At 42.7% G+C, this 19173-nt stretch overlaps 1 protein-coding gene across 2 annotated transcripts in view; it reads right to left on the bottom strand.

Moving 5' to 3' along the window:
- The window catches only part of WDR33 (WD repeat domain 33), a 114395-nt gene extending 101849 nt beyond the window's left edge, over positions 1-12546 (bottom strand). For both annotated transcript variants that reach the window (XM_052660918.1, XM_052660926.1), the window contains exon 1: positions 12410-12546. The gene's annotated coding sequence lies outside the window, so the exon portion shown is untranslated. The remainder of the gene's footprint in view (positions 1-12409) is intronic.
- Positions 12547-19173: the final 6627 nt, after the last annotated feature.

Below are 19173 nucleotides of genomic sequence, written 5' to 3'. Positions count from 1 at the left end.
TCCAGGCAAGAATACTAAAGTCGGTTGCTATGCCCTCCTCCAGGGGATCTTCCCAACCGGATCAAAGCCAAGACTCCCACACTGCAGACGGCCTCCTTACCACCTGAGCCACCAGGGAAGCCCATGGGTACTGAAGTGGGAGGCCTAGTCCTTCTCCAGGGGATCTTCCCAACTGAGGAACCAAACCAGGGTCTTCTGCATTCCAGGTGGTTTCTTTACCAGCTGAGCTACCAGAGAAGCCCCACATTCTCTATGTATATATAACACAAATTATCTCTGGAAAAAAAATCACAACAAACTGATAACTATAGTTATTGGATAGCTGAAAGAGGCTTGGAGGACAGCCACAGGGAAGAGACAGATCACTGTATATCCTCTTATACTCGTCACTGTTTTTGGTAATGAGGCTAGTGGTAAAGGACCCACCTGCCAATGCAAGAGACATAAGAGATGTGGGTTTGATCCCTGCGTTGGGAAAATCCCCTGGAGAAGGACATGGCAACCCACTCCAGTATTCTTGCCTGGAGAATCCCACAGACATAGGAGCGTGGCAGGCTACAGGCCACAGGTTCACCAAGAGTCGGACATGACTGAAGTGACAGCACGCATGCAGTATAAAAGTAAATGTATGAATGAACAAATGCATAAAGTAACTTATAAAAGCAATTACTAAGCAGGGCTATGAACATAGGCAATGAACTGGAAATGAAGATTCTGGGCACAGAACTGTTATAAAAAACATAGCTGCAAATGAGCAATGTGGGTGGAAAAAAGAAAAACTCCTTTATATGATAAACTATAGCTTGAGAACAGGACACATAGGAGGAAGAACCTAGCTATTCCTTTGGGATGTGGCCTGTTTGGATACAAAGTATCTACCAAGAGGGAATCCCCAGCAGTCCAGTGGTCAGGACTCTAGGCTCCTACTGCAGAGGCCTCCAGTTCAGTGCCTGGTCAGGAATCTAAGATCCCATACGCTTCACAGCACTTCACCAAATAACTGCATTAATTTCTAAAATATCTACCAAAAAATATTCTGTCAAACACTAGATTTAAAAGTTGAAATCAGTTACTAAAATAGAAGTACACCAAAGCCGAAGGTGGTAATCAATTTTGAACAAAGCTAGATATAACAACTTCAAGACCACAGAATAATATGATCACTTACTTCCTAATGGAAGATCTTCCTATTTTAGACTTTTCTGGCTATGTAAACTTATAATTTTAGCTCTCTCACGAAGACAGTGAACAAAAACGCTCTTCAAAGTTACACTGAAATGTAGATGGGTTTTTGGGGGTTTTTTAAGGTGGAGAAAAGAACACTACACAGGTATTCAAGTGACCTGTATTCTTCCACTGTGTGACTTCGAACAAATTTAATGTCTTCAATCCTGCTTTTTTAAGAGTCTAGATCTTATGGCCTCTAAAGTTAAAATAATTCTAAAATTTCAAGATTACACAGAGAGCAGGTGAGAATTTTCCAGTTCCTTTTCAACTCATTTTTAAATTTAGCTTAACAACTGAATGTAAAAACATTTAACAAAATACACAATCATTGCCAAAGGCAGAATCCTAAGCAGATGGTCCTGAATATTTCAAATTTGTCAACAGCAAGGTAAAATGGAAAGCTTAAGGTTTGGGGTGCCTCCTGATTTTGGCACAGTGACTCTGCTTCTTTTATTAACTACACTGGCCAACAAGCCTAACTAGTTCCTCAGTCAGCGGCATTTGCGGTGTCTTTACCCTATGACACATACTGTCTTAGTTTGGTCTTTCCCTTCAAACAAATCAGTCAGAATTTCAAAAATACAGTGGTTATTAAGGATAAAATTACTGAGTTAAAAAGTAAAGTTTAAAAAAAATTTCACCAATGAAACATGTCCTTTATTTTTTATGTGAATCTCCCCTTTATAAAGGTTCAGTATAGTTACATAAAATTGCTTTTATTACAGCTATAAGTAAAGCTTATTAATTTCTAACTGTTAGGTAGTTAGAACAGGGAAAAGGAGTCCAAAATGGCAGTGGCTAAAAGACAAGGAAGAGAAAAGCCCGCGAAAATAGGACAGACAAAGGTCAAAGGAAGGTCCAGGACCAGAGTGAGGACTTCAGATAGAACAGCACTCCAGACTAAGCCCAATTTGCATGGGGCAGGCCCAGGGGGAAGAAAAAAACATATAAAAACAGGAGCCAAAGGGCCCCCGCCGTGCAGGGGCGCTCTTCTCTTCACGTCTTTGGATCGACGTGCCCTCACGCCTTTAAGATGGATTTTCCTGCTATCTTCTAAATAAAATAGAGCTGTAACACTGACCTGTAACACTGATTTGTCTGAGAGCAATAACACAGTCCATTCGAGACCTGAGAGCTATAACACGGTCTGTCCAAGACCCGAGAGCTGTGACACGCTGAGGGAGCTTTAATGTCCGTCACTCCAAATCTTTGTTATGGCGAGACAAAAACCAAGGAGCATACACTCTCGTGACATAACCACAAAGGCAAACTCACTAGAGCTTCCTAAACAGTCATTTTCTTAGGCATACTCATGGACAACAATCTACATTTTTTGTTGGGAAAATCAACTGCTTGACCAATTACTAACTGCACTAAATACAGCAAATATATGTATTTGTGACTCAAGTTAGGTGAAGCCTTTTTAAGATAAAACACCAAAAGCATAATCAACCCAAGAAAAAATGGACCAACTGGACATCATCAAAATTACAACGTTTTTGTGCTTCAGTAAAACCATCTTTAACATGAAAAGACAGGGCTTCCTTGGTGGCTCAGTGGTAAAGAATCTGCCTCCCAATGCAGGAGCCACGGGTTTGATCCCTGATTCAGAGGATCACACAGGCGACGGAGCAACTAACCTCATCCACAGCAACTGCTGAGCCTGCGCTCTACAGCCCGGGAGCCGCAACTGCTGGCCCCAGTGCACTCTAGAGCCTGTGCTGCACAACAGAAGGCACCGCAACGAGAAACCGAGCACAGCCACCAGCGCCTCCCCCACCCCCGCTTTCTGCACCTAGAGAAAGCCATCTCAGCACCCAAGACCCAGAACAGCCAAAAATAAGCAGAGTATTCTAAGAAAAAAGGAAAATGAAAAGACAATCCACATCATTAGAAAAAAATTTGACAAATCATGTATCTGATAAGGGACTGGCATTTAGATTATATAAAGAGCTCTCACAGCTCAATGTTAAAAACACAACCGATATTTTAAATGGACAATAGCTACTTCTCTACAGATAACAAATGGTTAATAATCACATGAACAGACGCTAAGCATCATTAGGAAAATGCAAATCAAAACACAAAGGAAAAACACTTCATACCCACTAAGGTGACTATAGTCAAAAGAAGAAAATGACAAGGTTGGTGAGAATGTGGACAAATTGGAATCCTCACATACTGTTGGTAGGAATGAATATAAAATAGTGCAGCCTCTTAGGAAACCAGTTCAGAATTTCCCTAAATTCTAAGGATATAATTACCATAATACCCAGCAATTCTAATCCTAGGTACATTCCAAGAGAACCAAAAGCATTATATCCACACAAAAACTCGTACACGAATGTTCATAGCAGCATTATTTGCTATAATCAAGAAGTGAATACAACCAAACATTTTACTTACTAGGTTACCTCTTTATTATAAACAACAGAAATCAGAAAAAGTCGGGTATAATAGATGCACAAGGTAATGTATGGAGGAAGGGTCCCAGAGTTCTCAGAGCCCACCAATCTTCTTGAGAATCTTCATGTGGTCACCAATCCGGAAGCTCTCCGAACCATGAGCCGTGTTCTTTCAGAGTATTTATGAAGGTTTCCTAATCTGGGCATGTTTGACTAAATAACTGGCAATTAATTCAACCGCCAGCTCCCTTCCTCTCCTAGAGGGTGAACTGAAAGTTCTAATCCTCTCAACATGTTTGGTTTCCCTTCACCCCTAGGTACTTTCCAAAAGTCACCTCATTAACATAAACTCAGGAGTGATTTCAGGGGTTTGTCATGAATATCAAAACACCTTTATCACTCTAATCACTTAGAAAATTCCAAAAGTTTTAGGAGTTCTATGCCAGAAACCAATACACGCTTCTTACTATAAATCACATGGGGGATGGGGGAGCATTGAACTGATATAGCATGATTTCTTGGATACACTGTTAGGGAAAAATAAGGGTCTCACACACACAAATGAGAATATAATCAACCTTAAGAACTTGTGTGCAGCAAAGGACACAATCAACAGAGTGAAAAGGCAACCTACAGAATGGAAGAAAACATCTGCAAATCTGATAGGGGTTAATATTCAGAATAAATGAAGAAACTCCTACAACTCAACAACAAAAATCAAATCACCCAAGCTTCCCTGGTGGTTCAGTGGTAAAGAATCCGCCTGCCAATGCAGAAAACACAAGTTCGATCCCTGGTCTGGGACGATCCTGCTGCCGTAGAGCATCTAGGCCCGTATGCCACGACTGCTGAGCCCATGCTCTAGAGCCCTCGCACTAATGCCCGCAAGCCTTAGACGACTGGGTAACAAGAGCAGCCACCGCAACGGCAAGCCCACGCGCTACAACCAGAAAGCAGCGCCGGAAGGCCGCGACTGAAGAAAAGACCCAGGACAGCCAATCAATAAATGAAATCATTTTTAAAAAAACAAGGTTCACAAGTTTTTTATAGTATGCCTCTTTTGTAAGGAAGAGAAAATAAGAATGCAGACATAAACACACCATACTTTGGATGGGTGAAAAAGGAATAGACAGCTTAGAAACAGAAGCAAGATTTATATACTCTTTCAATATTGTATCAAGTTTTAAGCCGTGTAAATATTTACTATGTTAAAAAGTAAAGAAAAAAACACACCCAATCATGAACAAAAAGCAAAAAGTCTGACTTGACAGTCAAAACTAATCAAATGGATCAAATAAACAAAAAAGTGTCATTTCAAGCAACTTTTGAACACAGTTTTTTTTGGGGGGGGGGCGGGGGGGGGGAGTGGCTGTGCTGGGTCTCTGCTCCTGCAGGCAGGCTTTCTTTAGTCACAGTGACGGGGCCAGTGGTGGGCTACTCTCCAGCTGGGGTGCGCAGGCTTCTCACTGTGGTGGCTTCTCTTGTTGCTGAGCCCAGGCTCTGGATCACATGGACTTAGCTGCCCACAGCATGTGGGATCTTTCCAGCCCGGGGACTGAGCCAGTGTCCCCAGTACTGGCAGAAGGACTCTCAACCGCTGGCCTACCAGGGGACGTCCGCTAACTGCTCATTTTTAGTGGAATACAGTCTAAGGAAAAAGGACTAAAAAGAATCAACTGCACTCAGTTGAATCTACTTTCTAACAAATCCCAATAATAATGTTCACTTTAAACTCCCTGTGGAGGATTCATGTCAATGTATGGCAATACAATACTGTAAAGTAATTAGCCTCCAATTAAATAAATTTATATAAAAACAAAATAAATAATAATAATAAGTTGGAATTTAAAATACTAATATAAACAGATGGTTTCTGAAAACATTTTCTAGCTCTGTCCAATGAAGGAAGCCTAGAACACAGACATTCTAATAACTGTATATATTACCAAGCACCCACATCTTAAATTTATAAATATCATTCTCTATCAAAAGAAAATAAGACTTTTTGGAGAAATAGAAAAATATAAAAAAGGAAAACACGGAAAGACACGGGTTATTTTGTTTTGCTAAAAAAAAAAAAAACAAGGAAAAAGCTCTCAAAGATTAATTCGGTTGAGCCAGAAGGAACACAAGAGCGAACTCCCTGGCGAACACAGAGCTCCCACTGCAGGGGGCATGGGTTCTATCCCCATCTTGGAAGAAGTCACGTGGCATGACAAAAAAAAAAAAAAAAAACACGGGTTGGGGGTAGGGATACAAGAACCAGCTTAAAGAGGGACTCACACTAGCCAAGTCTGCAACAACTTAAGCACGGAAAACAGTAACAACTACAACACATCAGAGAAAAAAAAAAGGTAATACTCCAAAAATCAGGAGAAAACAAAACTAGCAGACTAGACTCTTAAAGAAAAGTTAGTCATTAAAGGAAGAAAGGCCATAGAAACGACTGAACAACCACAGACTAGAGAGGGCTTCTCTGGCGGCTCAGGGGTCAGGAAATCTGCCCGCCAGTGCAAGGGATGCAGACTGACCCCTGATCCGGGGAGACCCCAGAGGCCTCAGAGCGACTAGGTCCGTGTGCCCCAACTACTGAGCCTGCGCTCTAGAGCCTGGGAGCCACAACTAGAACAAAGCTCACTCAGCAATGAAGACCCAGCAGAGTCAAAAAGGAATAAATTTTTTTAAGTTTAAAAAAATTATAAAGACTAAAGAAATATGACAGTTAAATACAACATTCAATTCTAGACTGGAACCTAAATTACAGAGGAGAAAACTCTGTAAGGGATGTTATTGAGACAACTGGAGAAACTGGAATATGAAATCTGAATATCAAATCTTGTACCTACATTAAGTCCGTTAGTTCAGTTCAGTCGCTCAGTCATGCCCAACTCTTTGCGACCCCATGGACTGCAGAACACCAGGCTTCCCTGTCGATCCCCAATTCCCAGATCTTGCTCAAAACTCAAGTCTGCAGAATCTATTAATATTCTGGGTATTTAAGAGAACGGTGTTCTTACGGGAAAGATGCACGGTGGCTATCAAGGACTCGAGATGTTTCAGGAAAAAACACAGGGAATAGGCGGAATTCCCTGCCAGTCAGCTGAAACTACTGAGCCCAAGGGCTGCAACTATGGAAGCCTGCATGCCTAGAGCCTGTGCTATGCAAGAAGAAAAGCCACCGCAATGAGAAGCCAGTGCACCACAACCAGAAAGTAGGCCCTGCTTGCCACAACTAGAGAAAGTCCACGCACAGCAACAAAAACCCAGATCATCAAAAACCATAAGTAAATAAAACTTGAAAAACTAGAAAGGAGGGGGAAGCACTTTTTTTTAAAACAGAAAACAGCCAAGAAATAACAAAGCCGTGAGGAGAATTTTTGTAGAAAGTTCACTTATTCAATTTCTGTAACTCCAAATTAAACGACTAGGCCATCATCAACCATTAGGTGACAGGGGAAATGTACCTTTTCAGTGAAGAAATTCAACGGGCACCACGCTAACCAAGTAAATTCAGCACTGTAAACAGTGGCGCAAACATCTGGAGATCCTCACCAACTTATTAATAGATCACTAGAAACAAGAGAACCAGAATTCTGTCTTTACTGATGCAATGCAAATTACATACTACCATCTAGGAAGTATTTGTGCCAAAAATACTGACCCAAATTCAATTAAAACTCTCTAGATCTAACTTTCAATTTATAGGAAATTTAAAAATAGAGAAACAAGTTAAATGACATTTTAAGCATTCAGTCAGAAAATCCCAAATATGGCATATTCTTTAAAAAGTCCACGCCAGAGAGAATATTAACTGAAAGTGAAAGTGAAGTCGCTCAGGTGTCCAACTCTTTTCGACTCCAGGGACACCAGGCTCCTCCATCCATGGGATTCTCCAGGCAAGAATACTGGAGTGGGCTGCCATTTCCTTCTCCAGGGGATCTTCCCGACCCAGGGTTAACGTTAACTGACTAAAGCATAATAAAGGGAATTGTTCTTATACAGTTTCAGCCGTAGGCTAGTTTGCAATAAAAATATATAAACTGTAGAAAAATGGCATTAAAGAGGACTGGCTCAAAGGTTAAAGCATCTGCCTGCAATGCGGGAGACCAGGGTTTGATCCCTGGGTCAGGAAGATCCCCTGGAGAAGGAAATAGCAACCCACTCTAGTACTCTTGCCTGGAGAATCCCATGGAGGGAGGAGCCTGGTAGGCTACAGTCCATGGGGTCGCAAAAAGTCGGACACAACTGAGCGACAAACTACTGGGGAACAAATAGCATGATATCACCATTTACTTTCAACTGGTTGTTGAGGGGAGAGGTATGCTGAGAGTTAAAGCAAAATGGACAAAATGTTAGTAACAGATAAATCTAAATGAAAGGCAATAGGCGTTCCCTGCGTTCTTCTTTCAGCTTTTCTGGATGTTTGCAATTTATCCTAACATACAAAAAAAGTTACCAGAATATCCTACACACAAATAAAGGGAAATTGCTCCTTAAGCGTATCTTACTAAGTGGGGACGGCAAACAGCAGGTGGCGATATAACAAAGTCAGCCTTAAAGCACAGCCCACCCAGGGACCCGCTCAAAAGGGAAGGCATAGTGTCAGGGGCTAAAGTAACAGAAGGCAGTCACACAGACCTTAGGTTAACCAGAGGCACAGTTGAAAATAAATATTCACTGAAGACCTCACTAACGGGACAAGACGTAGCTGGACTTTGAAAAATGGACAGGATATGCAGTATGAAAGGAGGAGCATGGGGAAACAGGTCACCAGTAACGGCAAAGGAGCAGAAATAAACCCAGTCTGTGTGAAATACAGATCTCAGGAGAGACACGATGAGAAGTTTTGTACAAAAATCATTCACTCAATTTTTATAATGCTTTAGGCTTTTTGAGCACAAAAAATATATAAGGCACTATAGCATCTGCCTTCTAAGAGCTGACAAAGTAGTGGAGAAGCTACGCTCCAGTCAAAATACACTGAACAGGACTTCCCTGGTGAGCCAGTGGTTGGGACTCCGCCTGCCAGTTCAGGGGACCCGGTTCCATCCCTCGTCCCGGAAGATGCTACACGCCATAAGACAACAGAGCCCTGCGCCACAACCGAAGCCTGCAACCTAGAGCCCAGGGCTCTGCAAACCACAACTGAAGAAAACCCACGTGCTCAGAGGAGCCAAAAATAACCAAATAAAATTAAATCTAAAAATAGATTACGAAGAGATACACACAAAACTCTTTAATAACACAGGGAAGGGAGTATTTACTTTACCAGAGGAATGAGGCTGATCCAGTCTTTGTTTCCAACAAAGACAACTGAGTTAATTTTTTCAAAGTGAAAATGGGGAAGGTAGAAATGGACAAAATGGATGAAGGGGGTCAAAAGATAAAAACTTCCAATTCTAAAGTAAGCTAAACATAGCAACTACAGTTAACACTATATTGCATATTTAAATTTTCTAAATGAGTAGATCTTAAAAGTTCTCATAACGAAAGGAAATTATAACTGTGTGGTGATTATTCTGCAATATATACTAATAGTGAAGCATTATCGTACATATGTACAACTGAAACTAACATCGCAATTTAAAAAAATAAAGGACTTCATCAAATTCAAGTCACAAAAGAAAAATGCCAAAATTTGCTGAATGCTTACTATGTACTAGACACTTTTTTTTTTTACCTTTGAGACAAGTACTATAACTAACATTTTTAAACTGAAGTTCAGCATCTAAGTGACCTAATGTAAAAAAGCTAGGTAGTGGTGAGACTAACCAGTAGACAGACCTTCAAACCTAGGTCTATCTACTGCCAAAACCCATAGCCTTTCCAATACTACCTAGATCTTAGAAAATAACAAGGACTCAAATTATGATTATAAGGTACAACACAAACATTATAAAGTCAGTCACTACCAGAAAATACTAAAATGTTCTAAGGCCAGAAAGGATGAGAGTAAGGTAAAGATTTTCCAATACTATGCCTTATATGAATCTCAGAGAAACTTTCACTAATCTAACAGAAAAAAATCTCTTACAAGCAAAAGTTACAACACATAAAATCCTGGAATAATGTTTGGCAGAAAACTAGGACAATTTGGAGTCTTAAAAAACAAGTCTGGAATACTTAAACAACTGGTGAGCTGGACAACTAAATATACTTTGATAATGAAGATTTCTAATCTTCAGGCTCTAATTAATACTATTTTATCTAAAAGTCCTATTTTTTGCTAAGCAACCTCAAAAGGATTACATAAACACATTCTTAGGTGAAAAGCTTTCACAAATATCTTTGTCAAAATATTTGTGACAGTTATAAAACTTTCTTTGCCTTACTTTCTTCATTCTTATTCTGAAATATGAAACAGTTTCAGCAACAATCAATAACATTTTTCCCTAAGTAGTGAGGGTCGGACACAACTGAGCAACTTCATTTTCACTTTTCACTTTCATGCAGTGGAAAGGGAAATGGCAACCCACTCTAGTGTTCTTGCCTGGAGAATCCCAGGGACAGGGGAGCCTGGTGGGCTGCCACCTCTGGGGTCGCACGGAGTCGGACACAACTAAAGCGACTTGGCAGCAGCAGCAGCAGCAGCAGTGTGAAAAGTATACAGAACTTGTTACTTAGCATGCAGAGCTCTGAATAAGCACCTTAAATGGTTACTAAAAGTGTAATTAAAGCCTTCAGTTCAGTTCAGTTGCTCAGTCGTGTCCAACTCTTTGCGACCCCATGAATCCCAGCACACCAGGCCTCCCTGTCCATCACCAACTCCCGGAGTCCACTCAGACTCACGTCCATCGAGTCAGTGATGCCATCCAGCCATCTCATCCTCTGTCGTCCCCTTCTCCTCCTGCCCTCCATCCCTCCCAGCAATGAGTCAACTCTTCGCATGAGGTGGCCAAAGTATTGGAGTTTAAGCTTCAACATCAGTCCTTCCAATGAACACCCAGGGCTGATCTCCTTGCTGTCCAAGGGACTCTCAAGAGTCTTCTCCAACACCACAGTTCAAAAGCATCAATTCTTCGACGCTCAGCTTTCTTCACAGTCCAACTCTCACATCCATACATGACCACTGGAAAAACTATAACCTTGACTAGACGGACCTTTGTTGGCAAAGTAATGTCTCTGCTTTTGAATATGCTATCTAGGTTGGTCATAACTTTTCTTCCAAGGAGTAAGTGTCTTTTCATTTCATGGCTACAATCACCATCTGCAGTGATTTTGAAGCCCCCCCAAAATAAAAGTCTGACACTGTTTCCACTGTTTCCCCATCCATTTCCCATGAAGTGATGGGACCAGATGCCATGATCTTAGTTTCCTGAATGTTGAGCTTTAAGCCAACTTTTTCACTCTCCTCTTAGGTCAGGGTAAAATTGATGTCAAAATCTGCGTTTTGATATTTTTCACCAACCAAAGAATGCAAGTTAAGCCATCAACTTCAGAGATAAGGATTTATCTTTTTCCTAAAGCAGTGTGATTTAAGGCCAACTTTCTACAAAAATTCTTCCCCTAAATACCAAAAGTTAAAAATTTTCTCTAAACTTCAAGAAAATGGGCCAAATACAGAAAGTAAGGCCTCAACATAAATACAAATCGATAGACTATTTTGTCTTCTTCTAGGCAAGGAAACCAATTAAAAAGTGCAAAAGTACTTTATGGTAATAAGAGAGGCCAAATGCAATTAAGATTAGCGGGGGAAAAATACCATCCGGGAACAATTAACACGCTTCCGTTTAACTAAAAGTTTTTGTTTGAATTAAATAGGTCTATCTCTGCATCACATTCACAGGCCAAAATACTGCGTGCGCTAGATCTCCAGAGAGTACTTAAAAGTCCACGCAGGCTTCGTAAGAGGTATTCCTTTTACACAGGCTTTTTGTTCATATTCTAGTCTTCCAAAGTTCCCGGAACACTCAACGTAATGTCATCTGAGTAGAAAATACTTCAAATCATTCATGACAGGTTTTCTAGAAATAATCCATGCATTTCTGATTTGATTTAAACAGGTCCAATTACCGAATTCCCTATCGACCCGCCTCCTTCTTTCTCCGGAAGGACCACCAATTACAAGGGTTTACATGCACGTATCAACAGTTTTTATATTTCCTCAAAAAAAAAAAAAAAGAATGCCTTCTATGATCCTAAGTATCTAACTGCCAGAACTCAAAATCAGAAATGTGCAGGGAATTACTAACGGCCACTTGCAGAGAGCACGATCTAAACCAAACAAAACAGTAATAAAGCTATTCCAAAGGAGCAGGAGCAGGGGTTTTTTGCCTATCTAGCTGTGGACTTATACCTGTTAAAATTACAGACTTCAGGTCACGATAAAAGCGAGGCTAACTAAACCTTCGCCGTTTTACAGGTTTCGTATTAACTAACTTCCCATGACCTCTTCAACCAACCACTCAAACCATTCAACTCTCGGCCCAACCCCTTCCACTCCCGCCCCCAATTTCAGTTTTAAGGCGCTTCACTCCTCCAAACTTCACAGTGTTTTCCGCGGCCTACCCTACCTACGTCTTCGCGTCGCCACAGGTCTCAACTCAGGGCCTTAGCCTTACTATGTCCGCCATTCCCGGTATGCCTCAAGCTGCTAGCCCCCTCCCGTAAGGCCCAAACCCGCCTCAAAGAGCCCTCGGGAGGTCGATCCTCCCAGCTCTTCCAACTCGTCCACAGGCACCCCTGAGGTCCCCAAAGCACGCAACGGCCGAGCATGAAAATGGCGGAGTGCGGCCGCCTGCTGCAGGTGAGCGGTCCCATGCCGCCGCCGCACTCACCCTCGGGCGCTGATCAGAGGTCCTAACGACTGGCGAGCGATATGTCCGTCTTCACAGTCAGGAGTGTCTCTCCCGTCAGACCCCCTCCCTCCTCCCCTCTCAATCCCACTCCTCCAAAAGAGCAGCCGCCATCTTCCCCTATGAGCCACCGAGCGCACGTCCGTGTGTCATCACGCACCGGCGTACGCTTCTACGTCACGCGCGCCTGGGCCGAAGGGCTCCGTAGGGCTAACCCTGCGCATGTGCCTAGCTGAGAGGCGGGGCCTGACCGGAACCTCGCGCGGCCTGTCGGAGCGACTTCTTTGTTCCGGCTGAAAGGAGGTCCGCGCTCCTTGGGGAGAAGGAACTAGGGAGGTTGTGCCGCCTTACTTTTTCCATCCTGTGCGCTAACCCCAGTGCCCTTAGAAATAACTCTTTTTGGAAAATTTGAATGAGAAATTTGTTCGTGGGCGGTACTGCAGTTGCTCATATGCTTATTCATCCGTGAAATTAGGGGGTCTGGCTGACAATATTTTAAGAATTTGAAGAAACGCACCGAGCTGAGTCAAGCACGTTTGTGTCGTTTGCGCATTCCCAGTGTCTCTTAAAGTATCTCCTTTCTAAATGAGAGTGGATACTGAGTTATAAAACTTGAGCCCTAGGGTACAACCAGTTTAGAAAACTGTTTCCGCAGTGTCTATTAAAGCTAAGCATACACTCACCCTAAAACGCATCAGTTCCCCTGCAAGAGAACTGAGTGCACGTGTCCACCAAAGGTTTACATGAGAATGTTCATAGGAGCTTTATTTGTTCATAGGAGCTTTATTTCCTGGTGATTCAGACAGTAGAGAATCCGCCTGCATGCAGGAGACCTGAGTTCAGTCCCTGGGTCTGGAAGATCCCCTGGAAAAGGAAATGGGTACTTGTCCCAGTAGTCTTGCCTGTGGACAGAGGAACCTGTGTACCAGTAAATAAATTGTGGTGTGGTCATGCCATTGATACGGACAGAGTAAAGGGACAAGTGTGCTCGGTCACTCAGTGGTATGGGACTTTGCATTCCCAAGGACAATAGCCGGACAGGCTCCTTTGTCAGCGGAATTTTCACAGTAAGAACGGTGGAGTAGGTTGCCATTTCCATTTCCTTTCCCAGGGGATCTTACTCACCGAGGGATTGAACCCTTGTCTCTTGCCTCTCTTGCATTGGCAGGTGGATTCTTTGCCACTGCGTAACCATATAGGTGATTAAATAGTTAATCCTACTAGAGAATTTTAAGTAGAAAAAATAGGCGAGACCCCTGTTAGTTAATGATTATTAAAGAGAGTTGGTGGGAGACAGGCCTGAAAGCAATAAAACAATGGTGGCGGGAGACCCCCATCCTACCTAGTGAGCTCAGTAAATTAATGATCTCTAGGACATGCTCTCTGCACGGACAGAAAACAATTTGTGGACCTAGCTTGCCATGTAGGGATAAGAAAACCCATGCCCAGCTGGTAGAAGGAGCGGATAATGAAAGCATGACTTCTACTCAAGACAAAGTCCTTCTCCCCCTCCCCACTTTTCCTCTGATTATGAAACTGTAGCCCACTAAGTTCTCAGGGCACGGCATCCCCTTGCCCGCCTGTTGTAAACCTCAGGAGCATCCTGTTCTAATCAAGTCACTTCTCATCTACCACTTTGCCTCTTGCTGAATTCTTTCTGTACTGAGACATAAAGAACTGTGGTACCAGAGCACTTCAGAGCCCCTGAAACAACACCTAACAGTTTGAAAAGCAATTAACCAAGCTGATGCAAGTGATGTTCAGGGCTTGATTTAGATATTTTGAGTATTTTGGCTGTCTTTCTCATGGTATGATGTTAATGGTTCTCAATTACTGCAATTGGTCTACCTGACCCTGAAGCATCATGCAGCAAGAAAAAATCTCCAGCATGAAACTTGGCCAACCACTTTGACATGTTTGATCAGTCACAGCACCTTCACCATACATTGCGCAAATCCTTTTTTTTTTTTTTGGCATTTCAGTTGTGCTTTTACCTTTGTTGAAATAATAAAGCATGATATGCCAAAAAATGTTGCTTTTTTCCTTCCATCTTCAGTCTTAAAATGGCTACACAAAACTCAATAATTTTGAATTTTTTTTTTAATGCAAGGCTAATATGACAGCTATCACAATATAACCTAACAAAATTGTTTCAAATGAAGTTAAAGACAACTAAGCACTACTAGAGCCATCTTACAGAAAAAAACAAAATTAATTTCTTGGCCAACCCAATACATACCTTAATTATAAAATTATGTTTTCTTGGTAAAAAGTGCTAACCATCATTTGACAATGCACAAACTTGGAAGCAACAAGCAAAGATTTAGGAAATCTACACTACTCCAGAGTAGTGTAAAAACAAAATTGAGTAAATTTTAAAGATTTTGATTGACTTTATTTAATGATTCATGAATCAGGCAGTACCCAATCTAACAGACAGGTGCTCCAAGGAGAGTATAGGCAGAAGGGACAAGGATGTTCTCCTTACAAAAAGTAGAATGGTGGCAAAGTCACTTTCCTTTATGGGATGAGATGTATCAAGAAGGTTACTACTTAACTAGAGCTGTTTATGCGATTCTTGGTTGACTGACTTAGGATTGCATTCCCAGGAGAGCCAAAAGTGTAATTAAATCTCAGTTTGGTGCTGTGAAACTTAGCATAAGTGACTCCATTTGGGGCCTGTTGTATTGTTTTTGTCAGTTTCCCCCTTTCAATGAGATGCTCAGGCTAACAGATGTGATCAAAGGAACTGGCATTACTCCCAGCTATTGCTGTGAAGTTCTCTTAGGTTTTTGCTGAATCTGTCTGTGGTGTTTACAGGCCGCAACATCAGATTCACATACTTTAAGTCAGTCATTCTCATCACTCCTTTTCTGATGCTCTGGTTTTAGGGAGATCTTTTGCTAGCTCTTTAGTGGCTGCAAACATACATTTGAAGATTTTCAGAAAATACTGAGCCCTGAGGAGACTACTATGATTACCACAAGCAGGATAATTCCCAATACCTGGCATGTACTTTGGAGCTGCAGCCCCCAAGACCCAAATCAATCAGAATCAAATAAGTCAGAGAAAGACCACATTGAAGGGGTCATCTTCTTAAGATGACTGGTCTGTTGCTGACCTTATACAGCCGAATCTTAGCTTCTGCAGAAGTGTCAACCCAAGTGCAACAAGTCACGCTAGCTTTAACACAGACTCCTCCTTACTCAAGAGATAATCAAGGATTATTCTAGTATCAGAAACCATTTCTGCCAGAGTCTAGGGATTTTTATCAGACAGCTACGGCTTTAGCAGCAGGTTCTACAATATCTTCAAGAGTTGAGGAAAGGTTCCTGGTCACAACCTCATTTGCACTTACCCCTAGCCAAGGGAGTAGGAACCTGCCATAGGAAGTGAATATGAATCATAAGTGCCTCCTAGTAATTGCCATTTGGGTCTGTGGCTCAGAACTGAAAAAGTGATGGCCACGGAGCTCAGTAAAATTTAAGAGTGTGTTGAAGGAGCTTCCCAGGTGGCACAGTGATGAAGAATCCACCTACCAATGCAAGAGACACAGATGCGGGTTTGACCCCTGGGTCAGGAAGATCTTCTGGAAAAGGAAATGGCAACCCACTCCGGTATTCTTGCCTGGAAAATCCCTGGACAGAGGAGCCTACTTGGCTACAGTCCACAGCATCGCAAAGAGTCAGACATGACTGAGCAACTGAGCATGCACCCACAAAATGCACAGGCAGTTCTTTTCATCCATTCTGATCGTCTGTGTCTTGTAAATGATATTTTTAGACCATTCGTATTTAAAGTGTTATTGAGATAGGTGGATTAACGTATACCATATTTGTAACTATTTTCTATCCTTTGCCCTTGTTCTCCCTTTTCTCTGCTACTGTCTACATCCCTTGAGCTGAGTGGGCCACAGGAAACTTTAAAAGAGCTCTGACTTCCTAGTCATCACTCACACAAGTCAGTGTTTTCCCCATGATCTGCGGAGTACAAACATGTGAGAATTATGAAAAACAAGAATAAGGCTTGATTGTAAATCATGAAGAAGACCCAAGGGTTCTGAGACAAAAATTGGGAGAGAGGTTGAGAGAGGGAATGAACCTGTTGCATTCGATAAGAGGACTGCCTGCTGCTGCCGGGAGGGGCAGGACAAGGACTTCTGTCCACGGACAACGGCCACAAACTGCCCACTTCTGTGGAAAACTGCAGAGCAGGGGAGGGAATGCTGTATCTCTGGGTGCCCACTTTGCGCCAGGATCACAGAGGTCAAACCTACATGTGTGTATCTCATTGAAATGGGGCTCATACAAGGTCCAGCCCGGAAAGAACATAGACACTGACTCCTTCTCTAGGAGACACTATTCACGCTGGCTAGCATTCACCTCTTAGACCCCAAGGGAGTGACTGGATCCTAACCTGGGGGAAAATGACTTGGTTGGCCCAACGGTTTTGTGTCCAACCGAACCCTGGCAGGTGATGTGGGAACTGTAACAAGAAGGTTACTCCCTGTGCCCGCCTCGTAGGCAGGGTTCTTCGGGTAGAGACTGGGATGAACATGCCCCTAAAGACAGTCTTGCTGGCAATGCTACTCGGCTCTTGGCCAGAAGAATGGGGGCTCTACCAGGGCAGCTCCCTGGGGATGTGATTTACGGTAGGGGAAGCAGTGTGTCTAAAAACGGGGTTGCTGTTATTCTAGTGCTGGGTCCTGTGGCCACCATGGGGGTTCTCTGACCAAAGAAGCCCCAGGTATTGAAGGCAGAGCTTTCCCCATAGTGGTGTTTTATACTCAGCCCCTTGACCCCTTGTCTCTACTACAATGTTGAGTGTTGCAATTCAGTCCAGATCTGGGGTAAAGCCCGTACGCGTTCCTGAAACCCTCAACTTGAAGGAAGCTGGGCTTGTGCTGCCAAGCTCCTGGCACGTGCTGGCCCCCAGTGCCTTTCGTGGGGGTGAGGGGCAGAGTCTGACCAGGTAATTGCCCATGGAACACTTGGATGAGGCCAGTCCTCAGATAGAGAACTGGGCTTCGAGTGCTCTCCTTCAGCTCCCAACCTCTACAGGTGACACAGGCCTTGTTTGGCCAGCTTCTGGGATGCACCTCTTGAACACATGCGCCAAGAATGGTGCAGGTGCATGGGGCTGCCCCAAGCAAAGGTCCTGCAGAGATGGCATGTGTGCAGAGGGCACTCGAGGACTGGAGGCAGCACGAGCGCAGTTCACCTCAGACTCTCTGGCGCTTCCCAATGTCCTGGGGTCTGAGGGCTGCAGATGGTTGCCTTAAGGGTAATGAGCTTATTGGCAAGGCAGGGGCCCTTCTCCCCAGGCCAGGCCCCGGAGCTGTGGGGGAACTAACTGTACAGGAAAGAGTCCTCAGTCCCCACCCAGCAGAGAGGGAACTCGAAAACAGGTTTCCTGGTTCAGCACCCCTAAGCAAAGTGGCAACTTTGGGATCACCAACTGTGTGTCCTCCTGTCCTTTCCCTTGGTGCCCACACCATCAAGATGCTGCCGGCGGGGAGGGCAACTGAAGTGGCAGCCAGACAGGCAAGGAGGGACATGTGTACCACATGTGTCTGTGAGAAGGTGGGAGCCTGACTTTAAATGGTACTAAATAGCACACACAGGTTTCCTAATCACAGAGAAAAGCCATTGCTAACTCAAGAGAGACGCAACGACCTGGGCTCACCCCATAGATCAACATAACCTCAGCACTTAAAATTCTCCTACCTTTGGGTTCAGTGAAACCGAGCTCAGGCTGAGTTCTGGTCTCTCTCCCTTACTGCAGTAATTTGAATAACATCTTCCTTGCCTGTTTAACACTCTCGGGTGCAGTTTTTGTTCTGACAATAGTAAAATGTAGGCCTTATAGCAACATAGGCTTTTACTCTGTTTTTCATGTGTTAGTTGTATATGTATAACATCAACATGAATTGAATCCCACCCTCTGAGATTATGGTATAATTTTTTTTCATGCAGAAGTTATATACATATATTAAAAGAATTTAAGAGGAGAAAATAATAGACTATCCCATTTATCCAGATACTACCACTTCTGTTGCTCTTCCTTTATCCCTGAAGTTCCAGATTCAGAACTCTTGTGTGTTTTCACTTTAATCTGAAGAAATTCCTTTGATATTGTTTTATATCTAGTTGCCTGATGGTTAATGCTTCTAGGCTTTTTTTCATCTTCCTCACCTTTTGTTCTGTCTTCAATTGTAAGTATATCTTTGCAGCATATAATGTCCTGGATTGGTAGTTTTTTCTTCCAAATTTTAAATATATTTTCTGGCCCCTGTTTTCTGATAAACTGCAGGCCTTTGAATTGATATTCTTTTATGTATAGTGTATCATTTTTCTCTGACTTCTTTCAAGATTTTTCTTCACCTTTGATTTTTATCAGATTAATTATGACATGTTAGGTTGAGGGTTTTCTGAGGTTCTAAGATCTGTGTTTTAAAAATTATGAAGTTTTTGCAATTTTCCCTTATCTATTTTCTTCTATGCTAACTTCCTTCCTTCAGTGGAATGGAAATTATATCTTATTTTTTAACTGAAGTACAGTTGATTTACAGTATCACTTAGTTTCAGATGTAAAGTATCAGTTCAGTTCAGTTCAATTGCTCAGTTGTGTCCAACTCTTTGCGACCCCATAGACTGCAGCACTCCAGGCTTCCCTGTCCATCACCAACTCCCAGAGCTTGCTCAAACTCATGGTGATGCCATCCAACCATCTCACCCTCTGTCATC

This window comes from Budorcas taxicolor, chromosome 2, assembly GCF_023091745.1.
Source record: "Budorcas taxicolor isolate Tak-1 chromosome 2, Takin1.1, whole genome shotgun sequence".
NCBI classification, from domain to species: Eukaryota; Metazoa; Chordata; class Mammalia; order Artiodactyla; family Bovidae; genus Budorcas; species Budorcas taxicolor.
The sequence above is the reverse complement of the archived record's forward strand: the minus strand, read 5'-3'. Positions and strand labels throughout refer to the sequence as shown.